The sequence below is a fragment of the Narcine bancroftii genome, chromosome 1 (genome assembly GCF_036971445.1).
Source record: "Narcine bancroftii isolate sNarBan1 chromosome 1, sNarBan1.hap1, whole genome shotgun sequence".
NCBI lineage: Eukaryota > Metazoa > Chordata > Chondrichthyes > Torpediniformes > Narcinidae > Narcine > Narcine bancroftii.
This window is the reverse complement of record NC_091469.1, coordinates 135632774-135650718: the sequence shown is the minus strand read 5'-3', so window position 1 is coordinate 135650718 and position 17945 is coordinate 135632774. Positions and strand designations below refer to the sequence as shown.

At 44.0% G+C, this 17945-nt stretch overlaps 1 protein-coding gene across 15 annotated transcripts in view; it reads left to right on the top strand.

The window, feature by feature from the left end:
• Positions 1-17945, top strand: part of LOC138764513 (teneurin-3) — a 4541667-nt gene that overhangs the window by 3150008 nt on the left and 1373714 nt on the right. The window contains exons 1-2 of one of the 15 annotated variants that reach the window (XM_069940638.1): positions 14235-14305; positions 16588-16843. The exons of the other annotated variants lie outside the window; for them this stretch is intronic. The gene's annotated coding sequence lies outside the window, so the exon portion shown is untranslated. Of the gene's footprint in view, positions 1-14234; positions 14306-16587; positions 16844-17945 lie in introns of those variants that run through there. 15 annotated transcript variants of the gene reach the window in all.

Below are 17945 nucleotides of genomic sequence, written 5' to 3'. Positions count from 1 at the left end.
GTCAGAAAGTTGTGAGTTCAGAGAATTCTTGAACGAAGCATTAAAGGACAGACTGATCATGGGCTTGGCTGACCGAAACGCCCAACAATGATCGCTAAGTAAGAAAGATTTAGACATTAAGTCTGCTTATGCTACAGCGTTGAGCTTTGAAATGGCCAGCTAAAATATGGACATCATACAAGGATATCATACAAGAGAAGGAGAACATCCCAGCAGTGAATCTAATGACTCCAAGGGAGAAAAGGCAATGCATATCCGTATTGTGGGGGATCAGAAATCTGAAGAAGGATTGGCCATAATATTTGGAATTAAAAGATTTCACCAATACCTGTATAGTAGGAAAATCACCTTAGTAACTGACAACAAACCACTGAGTTTGATCATGGGGCCTAAAAAGGGCATTCAGGTGCTAGCGGCGACAAGAACTCAGAGATGGGCCTTGATGCTCACTACTTACAATTATGACCTGAAACATAAACGGGCAAAACAAAATGGCTGTGTTAGCAGAGCTCCACAACAATCAGCCAGGGTTGGTCCGATTGATAGCTCTGGCGCAAAGACCTGTTTGGTGGCCATCAATGGACATCTATTTTGAACAAACAGTGAAGAGACGTTGCATTTGTCAGGAAATACAACCCAAGGCATCACAAGTGGAAGCGAACCCATGGAAATGGCCAACCCGACCATGGCAGCAGGATTCGCGTGAACTTCGTGGGTCCATTTATAGGCAAAAATTTCCTTATTGTTGTCGATGCGCACTTCCAATGGCCAGTAGTATCACACATGCGTACAACAACAAAATGAACGCCTGCAGAATTGATGTTTGGGTGCAATTTAAGGACCCAACTCTCTGCAGTACACCCAGGCATCAGCCTTCGTATCGAAGATTCCACTTCTCCAAGTAAACCAACTAGATCTCTGGAAGTGGGAGAACGAGTGCTTGCACGAGATTTCAAAGACAATAAAGAGTCTTGGATAAGAGGCACCATCCTTAAGAAGCTAAGCTCCTGTTTGCATTCTATACAACTAACATATTGGAAACTAACCAATTGAGAATGGAAGATGATCTAATCATGAATATGGATGAATCCTGAGACTTCCCATTTTGGCCCAACAACAACATCCCTGAGGTAACATCCTTAGAGATGAAACACCCTTAACCCTTTACATTTTTTCACATAGAGATTGGTGGGTATACAAGGAGAATATATGAAAGGGACTTGATTGATACATTTTTTCACACAGAGATTGGTGGGTATACAATACTATCTGCCAGAGGATTTAGTAGAGGCAGGTGCAATTGTACCATTTCAAAGACACTTAGACAGGTATGTGGATCAGAAAGGTTTAAAGGTTAATGGACTGACTGCAGGTAAATGGATTAGCTTGGGTAGGCCATTTCATCGACATGTGTAAGAGGAGCCGAGGGGCCTGTTTCTGAGCTGTCAACTCTATGATCCTAACTGCGACAGACCAAACTAATGACCTCTTTTGGTTTGTAAAAATCTAAAGTCAGATATGCTATTTTCTGATTCATATCATTTATTGTGAATGTTAGCCCATGGACAAAATTCACTGTTCTCCATAAATGGAAGTGGTTTAATCAGATTTGACTGGAGAATTATTGGATGATCCAAAAATTTACTTTGGCACAGTTGGAATATTCTTCTTAGACTGCAATAGAGATCCAGTCTTCTTTCAGAGTTATTGAATCGTTTTCAATTTAATTCTGCTATACTTGGCCTAGGAGTGAAGTTAATGCTCATTGTGAACATTTCTATCCACCTATGAACTGACATCAAGCATGCACTTTGAAAGGGCAGGGAAAGAATTTAAATAAAGAGAAACATTCAATTACCTCTTGTTGAGTATTTAAGAAAAAAACAGCAGGTTGTAATGACAGGGATAAGGGCAAAAGTATTCATTTTCAGACCAAGAAATTAAAACAATTTCCATGCACAAAAATGCAAGAAAAAGCATGGTTGGTGTAGTGGTTAGCCCAATGCTATTACAGCGCCAATAACCCAAGTTCAAATCCCATCCTGACTGTAAGAAGTTTGTACATTCTCCCCGTGGACCATATAACCATTTACGGAGCGGAAACAGGCCATGTTGGCCTTTCGAGTCCGCACTGGTCCACTGATTTTGTGCGCCCTCTTCAGGCATTCATCGATCATTATATTGGTTTGTATATTTAATGTGAGAATATTTTGAACAAACAAACCGGATGCTTCAGTTTCCTTCCACTTTTCAAAAATGTGTGGGGGGGGTGGGTTATAGGTTAATTGGGATATCTGGGCAGCCTGAGCTCATGGGGCAGAAGGGCTTGTTACCATGTTGTATGTCTACATTTAACATTTAAGTTTAATATTTAAAAACTCAGCATAGAAAGTAAAAGGTGTCGACGTTTCAGACCTGAGCCCTTCTTCGGGAATGCCTAATTTTCAATTGCCCTTTGAACAGTAAATATTGAATAGATGTTTTCACCACATTTAGAATGAAACATGCCCATAGCAATTATTTTGTCTGCTGATCACTTGTACGAAGAAATAGTGGGCCTTCTTTATTATTGGATGAACCTGGATAGATAAGTTGCACTGTCTGGATAAATTCAGTTCGTTTAGAATTAGTTTTCTGCACTTTGACAGATTGATTTTAAATCACTAATATTGGAGTTCAAAGGGTTTCATAGCCCTGCATGTACGCTAGTGGGCTTTTTTAATATGAAGATCAGTGTCTTCGAGATGCATATGGAACCCCATTGTGATTTTCAGAAGGCATTTGTCATTGTGTGTGATCGAGTGCTACAACAGAATGCCCTTTTACAGAGTGAAAAATTGCGACCGTAAAGTCAGAGATTCTCCGCCCTTACGTCACAGAACTTACCATCAGAAATGCTCCAAGAGTGGCTCCAAAGCGCCAACTCCAATCCCTCTTTAATCTAGTATCAGTGGTGGAGCTGAGCGCTCAACCACACATCATAAATGTACTGCCGCTGCAAGCAGCTGGCTAGGGATGGGCTGATGGCGCTGTCAGCCCGCAACTCAGGAGCCACCACCAGGGCTCCCATGATGCCACATGGAAATATCCTCTTCCCATTCTCCCTCCACTCCTCGCTCCTTCACCAAGATCATCGAGTCCGAGGAGCAGGAGGGCAGGAGCTGGCGAGAGCCAGAGGCCCAGCGGAGGCAAAGAGAGTGGGAGCCCGCCGAACCGCCAGAGGGAGAAAGGACCCAGGTGCTGAGATTCACAGTCCGGGAGGAAGGAAGAGAGATGGAGAAGCAGAACCAGGGAGTCTGATGGATGCAAGAAGGGAGCAAAGAACCAGAGGGGCAGGGCGAGCAGAAGAGCTGGAAGAATGATCAATAGCTGTCTTCATTATCCATAATCCCCCACACAGTTGGAACACTCTGGAAAATTCAGAGCGGTTCCAGCTGCATAGGGGATAATGGGTAACGAAGATGGCCATTTCTCAACACATTTGTTAGACCTCATCGTGACGGGCAGCATTATGGCACCACTTGCCCTGCCTCCATAAGCTCTAGGACTCGACGTGGTGCCGCTCTTCCTAAAAGCAGTGCAGGAGCAATCTTTTAGGGCTACTCCATAAAAAGTTAAGTTCAACTTTTTATCTGCAGTTGGAGCCAGCCTTGAGGCATAGGCCCAGCATAAAAACACCCAACTTCCGCCCAACTTGTCTAATCTGCGATCAGCCCATATTGCTCTAAACCTTTCTTATCCATGTACAGGCCTAAATGTATTTTAAACAATACAATTGCCATGCCCCCAACATTTCTTCTGGCAATTTATTCCATATGCCCACCACCCTCTGTGTGAAGAAGATCCCCCCCAGATTTCTTTTAAATTTTTCCCCTCTCACCTTCAATTTATATCCTTTAATTTTAGATTTCCCTACCCTAGGAGAAAATCTATGACTATTTAGTTTATCTCTGCCCTCATTTTTAAAAAAATAAACCTCCATAAGGTTCCCTCTTGGGCTCCTCTGCTCCAGGGAGTAAAGTCCCATCCTATCCAGTCACTCCTTGTAATTCAAGTCTTCCAAATCTAGGTGGCAATCTGGAGAATGTGTTCCACACCATTTCTAGCAGTGTTTTAAATTTATTTAATGAGGCAACCTCGACTGCTTCTTTGCGCAGTGATCAACTACTCTCTGGGAAAAGCAGTTCTTCCTTATCCCCATCCTAAATCCTGAATCTTGAGTCTTTGTCACTGGTTCTAGTTTCCCCTACCAGTGGAAGCAACCCTGTTGCCTATACCACTATGCACTTCCTTCTTCTTCCTTACCAGGGCCCCAATATCTCTCGAAAACCAAGGTTCCCTGCACCTGTTAGTTTTGCCTTTAATTCCGAGAGGAACATATAAACTCTTTACTCTTAATCTTTCACCTTTGAAAATCTTCCACTTACCAAAAACACCTTTGCCAGAGAACAATCTGTCCCAATGCATATGCCAGATCCTTTGTGATACCAGCAAAATTGTCCTTTCTCCAATTTAGAATCTCAACCCCTTGATAATTAGATTTTGGTTAATGAGTAAGTGGTAAAAGGGCATCTCAGAGGTAGCAGTTTCACCTAGTATTTAAGAAGTGTCTGTCTGGGCTCTTGAACCACCTATGCATGAAAGGGTATGGACCAGGTGCTAGAAGATCAATAGGTATGGTTGACCATTGGGCCAAATGGGCTGCTTCCATGCTGTGTGAGTTTATGACTCAATAATGTAAATACTGCTTTTTAATGATAAATAATGACAAAGTTAAAAAAAACAATGCTGGAGAAACTCAGCATGTCAAACAGTGTCCTTTATATAACAAAGATAAAAATACATAACCGACATTTCAGGCTTGAGCCTTTCATTAAGTATGAAAAAATGTCAGCAGGTGTCCTAATAAAAGGGAAAGAGGAGGCGCAATTTTACAATGACAGTTCAAAGTATCACAGAAGGGGTGATGTGCAAAGGGAAATAAGGCCCTTTCATACAACAAAAAATCTGAATATAAAGCTGAAGATTCTTTGACTTATCTTCATGAATGGTCCACAACCAGCTCCAAGGCGGTGACTCCAATCCCTCTCTGAGTTAGTGTCAGCGGTGGAGCGGAGCGCAAGCGGCTGATTAGGGGCAAGCTGATAACATCACGGTGACGCCGTCAGCCTGCGACCCATCTCACTTTTCTCTCTCTCACTCACTCACCCTTCTCCCTCCAGGACCCCCTCAGGGCAGGGGTGGCCAGTGGGGTCCATCAGGACAGCGGGGTCCGGGCCATCAGGGGGTAGCCAAGGCAGGCTGTGGCAGCCCCGCCAGGCCGCTTCAGCCTTCGGGGCTGCTCGTTGGTGCAAGCGGCTCAATACGTGGCACAGCAATGGCTGTCTACCCTACCTATAATCCTCTGCGCAGCTGGAACCATTCTGGGAAATCCAGAGCTGCGTGGAGGATTTTGGGTAATGAAATCGGCCATTGTTTGGCATGTTTGTATGGCATCATTGTACCAATAGCCATGCCTCCTGAATGCCACATCAACACCCAGCTGCCTCCAGGCTGAAAGGGGACATCAAAGCAGAGTTTTCTGGGCCTCCATGCGGAGGCCGACTATGAAAAGGCCTATAGATTCTTCATGAGCAACATTATCAGCATCACCAAATATAGATCTGGGTATCAGGGAAGAATTAAGTCAGACTTAAGAAAAACCCCTGGTATCCGGGATTGGTAGATGCCGGATAATTGAATTTTCCAGTTGCTTGAGAATGCTTGTGGTGTAATTGGCGAAATTACAGCAAGGTGCGCCATTTTTATACTTGTGCATTTTTACTTCCATTATCCGCATTTTTTTTTTGCCAGTTGCTTGAATTCGGGATAACCGGGGTTTTATTGTAATATGAATCCCTCCTTTATCTATCAGAATCACCAGTTTGAACAGATTCACTGTTAGTGTCCTGATACTTTTTTTTCTATTCAAGAAAAGTTTGCAATCCATATCATCAGGTCAACCCAGAATTTCACAGCTGAAGGGTAATGTCGAGAAATACAACTATCAATTTCACACAAGAACAACTCAGTTAAGCCAATTGGTTAAAATTGGAGGATAGGCCAATTGCAATCAGGTTGAAGAACCAATAACAGACCAGGTAAAAAGGACGTCTACAAAAAATAGTGCTCTATTTTTTTTATTTACTTTTTAATTTTTTTTTTAATTTAGACTTACAGCACCATAACAGGTCCTACTGGTCCACATGCCTGCATTGCCCAAATACAGCCATATGACCAGTTAACCTACTAACCTCATTCGTCTTTGGAACGTTAGAGGAACCTGGAGCACCCAGAGGAAACAAACGCAGACATGAGGAGAACTTGCAAACTCCTTTCAGACAGCATGGGAATTTGTGGGCTCTGTAATAGCGTTATGCTAACCAGTACACTATCCGTGCCTCCTGGTGCAAAGGGAAACTATGGATTCGAGCATGGGAGAAAGAAGGGAGAATTATGCAATGAGAGTGATGTAGAAGGTGAGGGGCTGAAGTGTAATGTGGACTCTGTAAACCTGAGGCCCAGAGCTAGCCATGCTTCACAGCCCCAGAAGTTTGAATTCATTCCTCATTATGCATGCTGTCTGTGTGGAGTTTTCCACATGGTTTTCCCATGGAAGCTCCAGTCTGACAATGATAATGAATTTATTGTCCTATACATGATCTCTGTCACTGATTGAAGGCATTTATCACATAAAAATGGCTTTGGCTGATTCCTTTATCTGGCTTATTGGTTGAATCATTTTCCCATTGAAACTGTGAGCAATCAAGACCTACAGCCAACAGAAAGATCAAACCACTTTTGGTGCAACTATTTCAGCATGTATTAATAACGCAAAAACTTTTATGAAAGTGAACTCAGGGCAGTGGAAAAATTAGATAACATTACCTGGCTTAAAAAGAATCTTTCCCCCTTCGTAAAATATCTCCAATGAAGTAAATAACATTAAAATCAAAGAAAAATTAGCAATGCTTTTGTGCCTTTGACAATGAATGTGTGGCTAATATTCTGCCTGAGTTTAATTTTTTTATGCATTTTGTGTGACAGTTTCAATATGTTTGCATTCATCTGAATGTGGAATGTTATCAGTTTAAGACCACTCATTAATTAAGGTATCTACTGTATCTCCTGGAGATTAAAAAAAAAACTTCTGAACAATAATTGCTAGAAGCTTGTATATTATCAGACCACCGACAGATTTTCTTGGATTCTTCCTATCTTAACATCAAGTTTTCCAAATTTCTCTTAACAGCAGGATCTTTTAATCATGAAGTAACTGTGCGTATAAATACTTGGACTTAGACATCATTCAGTGTTTTTACTTTCATGTATTTTAAATTATAATTCATGCGAGGATCAGTTTGAATGTAATTTGCAAAGACCTTCAAAGAAATGTGCTGTCTCCTTTGCAAAAAAAAAACACCCATGATGGAAAAAAGTGGAAAAAAGGCTTTCTGAGCTGAAGTGGCATTGCCCTGATTCCCTTATGAAATCTCTTCATAGAAGATTGTTCTACATTGAGACGTTAGAGCAGAAGCAGGCCATTTGGTCCACTGAGCCTTCTCCACCATTCAATCAAATCATGGTTGATTTGGCAATGGACTCAGCTCCACTAACTTACCTATTCCCCTAACACACAGTTCCCCCTAACCCACAGTTCCCCTACCATGCAAAATTCTATTGATATATATCTTAAATACATTTAATGAGGCAGCTTTTACTGCTTCATTCAGCAGTTAATTCCACAGATTCACTACACTCTGGGAGAAGCAATTCCTCCTCAACTCTGTCTTAAATCTCCTTGTTTCTATCGTATCTATTCTTTTCATACCTTCCTGTCGGTGCATTTAGTGCAACATAATTACAATGCGAGTGATCTGGGCTTGAATCCGGCGATTTCTGCAAGGAGTTTGTACATTCGTACCGTGACCTGCACGGGTCTTGTCTAGGTGCTCTGGTTTTCTCCCACAAAAAAATATACAGGGATTGTAGTATTTGGGCGCCACGGACTCATGGTCCAGAAGCGACTGATACTATGTCGTATCCCTGAATATAAAATTAAAATTATGTTCAAAATATCTGGCTCATCCTTTCTGAATTCAAGTGAGTTTATTTCTAATCTACACAATTTCTCCTCAATTCTAAATCAACTCGAGGAGTCACTGGCTCACGTACCTTGAGTGGACCCCTCCGACCAGAGCATCCTGGAAAAGGCTGCATATCTGCACTTCTTAGCCAGTATTCGCAGATCCAGCAGGTAGTCATCAATCGACTCTCCAGGCTGTTGGCGGCATAGGCTGAGCTGGTGCCTCGCTAGGGCCTTATTCAGGGACTTCATGTAGCGGGCCTTCAGCGCTACGATGGTGGCCTCACACGTGGGGCAGTCTCAGACAACTGCATACCCCTTCGTCCCTACCCTTGAGATGAACGCCAACCTCCGGAGCACATCTGTAAGGAGACATCCCTAGTCGCGTTCAGGTAGGCCTGGAAGCAGTCCAGCCAATATGTGAACTCCTCAGCCACAATGGGTGACTGAGGATCTATTAACAGCATACTGGGCATGAGCAACGCCTCCATCTTTGTTTGTAAGCTAATAAAATTGTAAGTAGATAAAAGCTCACACTCGACTGGAGAGAGAACTAATGCTTTTATTAACTTACAACACAAGTAAGGTTCATGAAGTGGCTTCAGAGAGGTTCTGGGCTTAGGTGGGAAACCAGGGTTATATATGGGTTCCCGGGGGAGGACCCAGGAGGCAGGGCCAGCCATTAATACAGCACACTTCAAGTGAATCCCAGTTCACTGCAACCTCCATTTTCCATTGTGTAATGTTTAGTTGGGAGTCGGACTTCCATATGACTGCTATACAATTCCTGTCTACTGACAAGGCGACCTTCACAAACTGAATTTGTTTTCTGGATAGTTTAAAACTCAAATCCATAATATTTCCCAGAAGGTACAATTCCAGAGTATTATCAAAGAGAAAATTTTGAGTGTTGGGACAGAACTTTCACACAGCCAGTCACCTTGTTCATGGTGCTTTATCTGAGTATACCCTCCCTCTGATAGCCAGGCTTCCAGCACCTTGGAATGGTTCAGTGCATCGCAAGGGCTGCCTTGATGCAGGCAGTTTGCATTAACAAACATCTGAAAACACTCGGAATCAATTCAAAAATGAAAACATCAAGACAATTAAAGACTTTTTCACACAGAAGGTAGGAGGTACGCCAGAGGAAACCGAAAATGTGAATATATGGAAACAAAAGTGTTAAGGGACCAAACACAGGCAATTGGCACCAGCTCAGCTGCCCAACTTAGCAAAGATGGATGATTTGGAGTGAAGGTCCTGTTTCTGGATAACTGTATGAATGTGACATTTTAAGCATCAAAATTACTTGCGTGTACACACACACACACACACACACGCGCACACACACACACACACACACACACACACACACACACACACACACACACACACACACACATACCCAAATCCAAACCCACACCTACACCCACACCCACACACACATCCCCACACCCATATCCACACACACCCCAACACACACACCCACACACACAGGCACACACATACACACAAACCCCACACACACACCCCAACACACACCCCAACGCACACACACACCCACCCACACACATACCCAAACCCAAACCCACACCCACACCCCCACACACATGCACAAACATGCACACAAACCCCACACACCCTCACGCACCCACACACCCATCCACAAACATACACGCACACACCCGCACACACACTCACAAACAAACACACACACCCCAACGCACATACATACCCACCCACACACACCCACACCCACACCCACACACACACCCCCACACCCACACCCACCCACACCCCAACGCACACACACACCCACCCACACACATACCCAAACCCAAACCCACACCCACACCCACACCTACACCCACACACACCCCCACACACACGCACACACATACACACAAACGCCACACACCCTCACGCACCCACACACCCATCCACAAACATACACGCACACACCCATACACACACCCGCAGACAAACACACACACACGCACACACACACACACACACACACACACACACACACACACACACACACACACACACACACACACACACACACACACACACTTAGAGCAGTTAAAATAGCATAATTAAATTAAATAAAAACCATTATTTCCTTTCTCCTGACATCTAATTTATCCCATTCATTTGCTTGGAGTCTACTATTGCTAATCTGGGTTTAATCCTGATGTAAGATCAGCAGGCAGATTTTCCACCTTGAAGGCTGGACAGTCTGCAGTTTTTTGCACTGCACCATCAGTCAATGAAGTGCATTGAGACAGCTAACCTTGCCATGGCAGGCCAAGAGGTGTTGCTGCCAGCTTAAGCCCGCATTATTGATGGAAACTTGGGCTTCTGCAGAGGAGTGCTGGTAAAGCCTGGCAGGTGTGCTGGTTCCCAGGTGGAAGGTCTTCCCCACTGGGTCCATTGTCCAAAACTGGAACAAGTGCATCGATGGAAAGAGAAAAAGAATAAAGACGCAAGATCAATTGTTAGATCTATGAAAGAGAGATATAAAGGGAGAGGATAAAGAGAATATTTGTGATGGCATATGGCCTGGTTAAATTGCTTAATGGAGCAATTAGTGGCTGATTGAGCTGCTTTGTGTTACATGTGGCCAATAGCAGCATCGTGCGAAATGCCCAGAAGTTAGAGAGTGTAGTAGAGGAGATTTGCCAGGTTGTTGCCTGAATTGGAACACAACAGTTTTAAAGAAAGATGGGATTTCTTTTTGCAGGATTGGAAGAGGCTGCGGTGTGAACTAAGAGGTCATGTTGCAGCTCTATAAAATTCTGGTTAGACCACACTTGGAATATTGTGTTCAATTCTGGTTGCCTCATTACAGGAAGGATGTGGAAGCGATGGAGAAGGTGGAGGGGAGATTTACCAGGATATTGCCTGGATTGGAGAATGTGTTTCATGAGGTAAGGTTGACAGAGCTACTGTAGGGTTTTATTCCGGTGTGAGACTGGAGAATTTTAATTTAATTTTATTTTTATTTTTAAATTTAAATTTAGCAGCACAGTTACAGGTCCTTTTGGCCCACCGGCCCATGCCGCCCAAATTGACTGACAACCCCTTAGGTTTTAAATGGTTGGAGGAAACCAGAGCACTCAAGGAAACCTACACAGACATGGGGAGAAGGTACAAGCCCCTAACAGACAGCACCGGATTCAAACTTACAGCTGTTGGTCCTGCGACTGCGTTGCGCTATCAGGTACTCCACACAGAGGTTACTGGATACCTGGAATGCATCGCCAGGGGTGGTGGTGAAGGTTGGTACCTTCAGACAGGCACATAGATACAAGAAAATTAAGGGGTTTGGGGTGTGAAGTTGGGAAGACTCAATTTGTTCCGTAGGTTTATACAGGTTGACGCCACATCATGGGTCAAAGGGGCTGTATATGCTGTAAATTTCTTTGTTTAAGAGAAGTACATAAAATGATGTGGGGGGATAGATAAGGTGATAGTAACATTCTTAGTCCCATGCTCAAAGACAAGAGAGCATAGATTTGTGTCGGGGGAAGGCTGAGGTGAACTCTTTTCACATGGAGGGTGGTTGGATCCTGGATCAAGGGGTGGTGGTGGAGCCGGATACTCTCAGGAAATTTAATGAATGTCTAGACAAATACTTGAATCTGCAAAGAATGTAAGGCAACAACTTAATCTCAGTAAGTGAGATTGGTGTAAACAGATAACCTGGAAGGCTTGACATGGTGGGCCAAAGAGCCTGGTTTTGTGCTGTTCAACTCAATCACTCTGACTCTAGAAAAACTGAATCAAATTCAGATCGGTGACAGGCAAAAATGGCCAACTCTGACAGTGGGAAAGAAAAACTGAGTGCATGGAAACAGAAGAATTCAGCATTGAACTCGCAAGTCCTCATGTACCTAGTCAGAAGAGGAGATGTTGTTCCCCAACTTTGCATTTGGGCATGTTGTTACAGAGCTGGAGGCCACAAGCCTGATCAAAGTGGAAGTGGAAGAGGATTTAATGCAACACGTTACAATTCTATATTTTGATTCGCAATGTCTTTTAATTATTTTCATCATATGGCAAGGTTTGTTGCCAATACAAATAGAATTATCTTGTACACCTCTCGTTCAGATATTTGAAAGTTATCTTAGTAGGTTTTAGCATGGGTAAGTACTGCTGTGTGGCATTTGTATTAAGGCTCAACCTTCTCCTTACAACTAGTTTTTTTTGTTGTTGACAGACAAGAAACTTTAAATGTGGCAATGTGCTTTGATCCAAAGCAATAATTACATAATTTCTATTTCCTGGTGCAAAAAACAATAAAAACCAACTTCCAGAAACTTCTTGCATGTTGGGGCTGAAGTTATTACGGTATCTAGTTGCACCTGAATGTAACAGCATTTCTCTGGAACATGGTGAACATACAAAAATGTACAATCTCCAGTACACCACAATCACTTCCCAGTGGTTCTCAACTAGAGTGTTTCTATGTGGGTCTTTAAAAATGTCAAATAAAATAGTTTAAATTAGACAAAGATATGTTTCTTACAGAGCTGCTTTTGACTTGAAAATATTGCTCAGTCATTGGCACTGGTGGGCCACGGCATATTAGGCCAGAAGCCAGATGGGCCTTAGACTGAAAAAAGGTGAAGAACCAGTAACTGCAACAGTTAAAACAGACATATTGCTAACTGGACAGCCAAATACAGAGTGGAATCCTGCAACCATTCAATTACCAGAGTGCAGCAGCCCTTCATTTCCCTCTGGTTCAGATGCCACCACAGGTAATCCATCTTATTTTCCAGAGATCATACATTTTACCATTGTTTAGACTCCAGAGTTCAATGGAAATGGTGTGTCACTTTTGTGCTGGTTCTGTGCCACACAACTGAATAACTCTCTGGCTCAAGAAAAAAACAGAAACAAGCACGCAGATAGATAACTGACAAAAATTAGTTTGCTGTCCAATCTGATATTATTTTCTATGAAGGGATGTTAATAATAACTAGCTGGCTATCCATCTTCTGCCATTGCCAAGGACCAATTTTATTTATGAGGTACCAACTGTGTTATTTTTTTTCATGGGAGACAAACTATTCAGTATAAATATGAAGGTGAATCAGTGCCTTGCAGTGACTCTTTATTAGTTTAGGAAATGCAAAAATAATTTATTTCCCAGCCTTTCTTCTTCTGCACTTACTTTCTGTGTCCTGTTTGAAAACAGCTTGGGGGCAAATGATAGGATTTGGGAAGTTCATTTAATGGTGAGTGACAACTCCCCTCTGTGAATATGGCTCACTGGGGATTCCAGTTTATGTGGTAATTTACCACATTAGCCATGTCTGTTATTGCTCCATTTTCCAATGCAAAGTAATTGAACAGGAACTGGTCCACAATAAATATCTGCTGTTTGTTTGTCCACTCAAGTTACTGCTTTATAAATCCATCAATAGACTAAACTATGGTGCATTACATTATGCATTGAATCAAATAGCATCTTGCTGATGTACGGGAGGCGGGTTCCCAACAGAAGACTGCAGCAGCTGGAAAAGACCAAGTTGTTCCAAGGGCAGGAGGCTAGTGATCTCACCAGTGGAAGTTCTGCAGGAACATCTGAAGATGAAGACATGCAACTTATTCAGGATACAAAGCAGAAGATGAGGTGATGAACTTCAGCTATTTCTAAAGTCATCAATCCATCTATCAATCTACCAATTTATTTAGATGTCGGTTTGTTTGTTTATTGTTGTTATATGTTCTGATATACATCTGCAGTTCTCTTTTTGCATTCAAAGGTAAGTGAAGAGTCTCCACTTGCTGCAGACAAATAAAAGAGAAAAGAAAGGCTCTTGTGAGACAGCGAGTGGCTGAGCATCATGCCACCTCCTCCGATAGTGTCTCTGAATATGGTGCGAAAATTAATTTTGTTAGCTATGTAGCACGTCGAATGACTCAAAGACTTGTTGACTCAAACCAGGGCTTTTATGAGCAAAAGACCGGAGCGTAGTACATCGAGGTCGACCAGTCCAGACTGACCTGGGTCTGGTTAGGTGCAGCCCTTTATGACCTGCCAGTAGGCGTGGCTACTGCTCTCAGCCAATCACTATCACTATATGTAAATATATACAAATATATACAGTGGTGTTAGGATCCCATGCTATCACATTCACCCCTTCTTTAAGAACTGACCCCAGGGTGAGTAAAAAATAGGGGGATATAGTATGCAGTGTTCATGGGCTGTAGCGGTCAAGAGGCCTAATTGTCTGATGTGATCGCCGTGGTGCTGGGATCAGGGTAGCTGGTGATCATCACTGGGGTCCCTGGGTGTGGGCACAGTTTTGCCTAGTTCACAGTTGTTGTTAGCTGTAGGCTGGTCTGATCAACTGCCATCATCATCCGCGAGGTGCTGTTGGTCCCACTGTCCCAGGGGAGGATTAAGTGGAGGTTGGGGTTGGAACCTGACAATGTTAGACCCGGCTTGGGCCAGGTCCCTTACTGAGACCGTGTCCTCCCGCCTGTCCGGGTACTTGATATAAGCGTAGTGTTGGTTCGCATGTAACAGTGTTACCCGGTCGACTAGAGGATCGTTTTTCAAGTACCGGACATGACGTCTCAGCAGGGCAGGTCCGAAGACCATCAGCCAAGCTGGTGTGGTCGTTCCCAATTCCGAATTCCATGGGAACGAGAACATACGTTCGTACGGGGTAGCATTGATGGCAGCGCATAGCAGGGACCTGATGGAGTGTAGAGAATTTGGGAGGATATGTCTTGCCAGCGAGTGGTGGGGAGGCTTTTAGACCGGAGGGAAAGCGTGACCGCTTTCCAGACAGTGGCATTCTCCCTTTCGACCTGCCCCTTACTACACGGGTTGTAGCTAGTGGTCTTGCTCGAAGCAATACCATGCTCCAGAAGGTAGTGCCTCATTTCCGCACTCATAAATGAGAACCCCCCCGTCACTGTGGATGTAACTGGGCTACACAAAAATGGCAAAGATGCTTTGCAGTGCGTTTATGACTGTGGAGGCGGTCATGTTCGGGCAGGGAATAGCGAATGGGAAGCGGGAGTACTCGTCGATCACCATGAGAGTGTAGGTGTTATGGTTCATCGACAGTAGGGGCCTGTTGAAGTCCACACTGAGACGTTCGAAGGGCCGGATGACTTTAATGACGTGGATCTTCTTGGGCTGGAAGAATTATGGCTTGCACTCAGCACATACTGAGCAGGCTCGGGTCATGGAGTGGATCTCCTCAACTGTATAGGGCAGGTTGCAGGCCTTTACAAAGTGGGCGAACCTGGTGACCCCCAGGTGACGGAGCTCCTCGTGGAGTCTCTGCAGCCTGTCCAGTTGTACACTGTCGCATGTCCCATGGGAAAGGGCGTCGGGCGGGTCGTTGTGTTTGCCAGGCCAGTACAGAATGTCGTATTTGAAGGTAGAGAGTTCGATTCTCCACCTGGCGATCTTGTCACTTTTGATCTTACCCTGTTGGTTGCTGCTAAACATAAATGAGACCACGCATTGGTCGGTCAGCAGTGTAAAGTGCCTGCCAGCGAGATAGTGTCTTCAACGACATGATGACAGAGGAGTGTCAGCTTTCTGGGCCCTGGAGGGTTCGAGAAAGCAAGGCGACAGGCCTACCGGCCTGTTTAAGGTGGCTGCCAGTGCAAAGTCGGATGCATCGCTCTCTACCTGGAAGGGTATCCAATTCGTCTACGGCGTGCAGAGTGGCCGCAGCGATGTCCAACTTAATGTGGTCGAAGGCCGCTCTGGCTTCCGCTGACGAGGGGAAGGAGGTGGATTTAATGAGTGGCCGTGCCTTGTCAGCATACTCTGGGACCCATTGGGCATAATAGGAAAAAAACCCCAGGCAGTGTTTGAGTGCCTTCTGGGTTTGGGACGGTGGAAGGTCCAAGAGAGGGCACATGCGGTTGAAATCTGGCTTTACCACCCTGTTTTCCACCATGCAACCTAGAATTGCAAGGCAAGTGGTCCAGAAGACACACTTTTCAAAATTGTAGGTTAGATTCAGCCATTTCACCGTTTGGAATTGAAGTGCCAGTTGATGAAGTTGACAAAGACGATGTGGTCAGACAATAATCATGGCTTTTATTAGCAGAAACTCATGGTAAAATAATGAATGACAATAGATGCATATACAGTTATACCCAAGGGGAATGTCCTTAACAGTAGAGATAATGCACAACCAATGTTAGTACAGCAAGACTCACCAGAGGGAAGACAGGAAGCTTGGCAGACATTCACCACAGTCTCCCCCTGGCAGAAGAAGGGTTAAAATCAAAAGGACAGCTGCTAGGAAAGACTGAAGCAAGTGATACATGGATACCATGTTTGGCCTTGAGATATTCTAACAGCCAAAATACGCCAGTATCTAGCAAGCAATCGAAATATAATGAGATGATTTATGAATTTGTCAGCCTATAAGATTGTTTACGAATTCTGGTTCTTCGTCTCAAAACAGGTGGCTCCTTTGTAACCTTGGAAACTGGTACAGGTCCTGGGTCTGTAGTGTGGGAAAGACTGGCTTCTGGACCTGCTCCAGAATAGCTAGAGTGAGGCAGTGGAGCCTCAGCATGGCCATCTGAATGTTTACTAGGGGTCAAAGGCTGGGGGATGAGTCCAACCTCTCAGGCTCCCTCTGAGTAGGGGTGCGAGGAAGAGGCGGACCAGATGAATCTTCAGACAAGCAAGCTGAATCGACTTCAAGTGATGGCGAGGTAGGATCATTTAACCTGCCCGGTCTGTACTGGATCTCATAATTATAAGTTGAGAGTTCTATTCGCCAGCGTGCCATCTTATTGTTCTTGATTTTATTTTTGTGTTTAGTACTAAACATGTAGGCTACAGATTTATGATCAGTGACAAGAGTAAATTTTCTGCTGGCTAGAAAGTGTCTCCAGTAGCAAGTAGCTTCAATAATAGCCTGGGCTTCTTTTTCAATGGCAGGATGTTTAAGTTCAGGTCCGCATAACATGCGGGAGAAGAATGGCACAGGTTTGCCCTTTTGATTAAGGGTTCCTGCCAAGGCACAATCTGAGGCATCAGTTTCCACTTGGAATGGGACATCCTCGTCAATGGACGAGAGTGCAGCTTTGGCAATATCATCTTTAAATCTCTCGAAAGCCTTCAAAGCCATTGGAGAGAGAGGAAAAGATTTAGTGTCAAACAGAGGGCGTGCCTTCGTGACGTAGTCCCGAACCCATTTATAGTAGTAGGAAATGAATCCCATACACGTGTTAAGGGCTTTTGCTGAGTTTGGGGGTGGTAACTTCTTAAGGGGGGCCATTCTTTCCGGGTCGGGGTGGATTTCGCCCTTGCGGACAATGTAGCCCAGAATGGGTAGCTCTGTTGCGTTGAACACACATTTGCACTTGTTAAATGTAAGGTTGAGTTCTTTAGCTGCCGCTAAAAATTTCTTTAAGTTGTTGTCGTGCTCAGCCTGTGTTTTCCCACAGATAGTGACATTATCCAGATAGGAAAACGTACCCTGTAACTCATACGTCCTAACAATCTTATCAATTTCCCTCTGAAACCAAAAGATACCCTTTTAAACTGGTATAACCCCCCCATCAGCCTCAAAGGCTGTATAGAGTCGTTACTTTTTTTTAATGGGGATTTTGTGGTAAGCTACTTTGAGATCGATAGTGGATTACACTTTGTATTGCGCATTCTGATTAATCATTTCATTGATGCGTGGCAGGGGGTAGGCATCCAGGTTATTGTAATGGTTGATTGTCTGGCTGTAGTCAATAGCCAGTCGGTTCTTAGTGTGATTTTTCACAACTACCACCTGGGCTCGCCACAGACTCTTACTGGGTT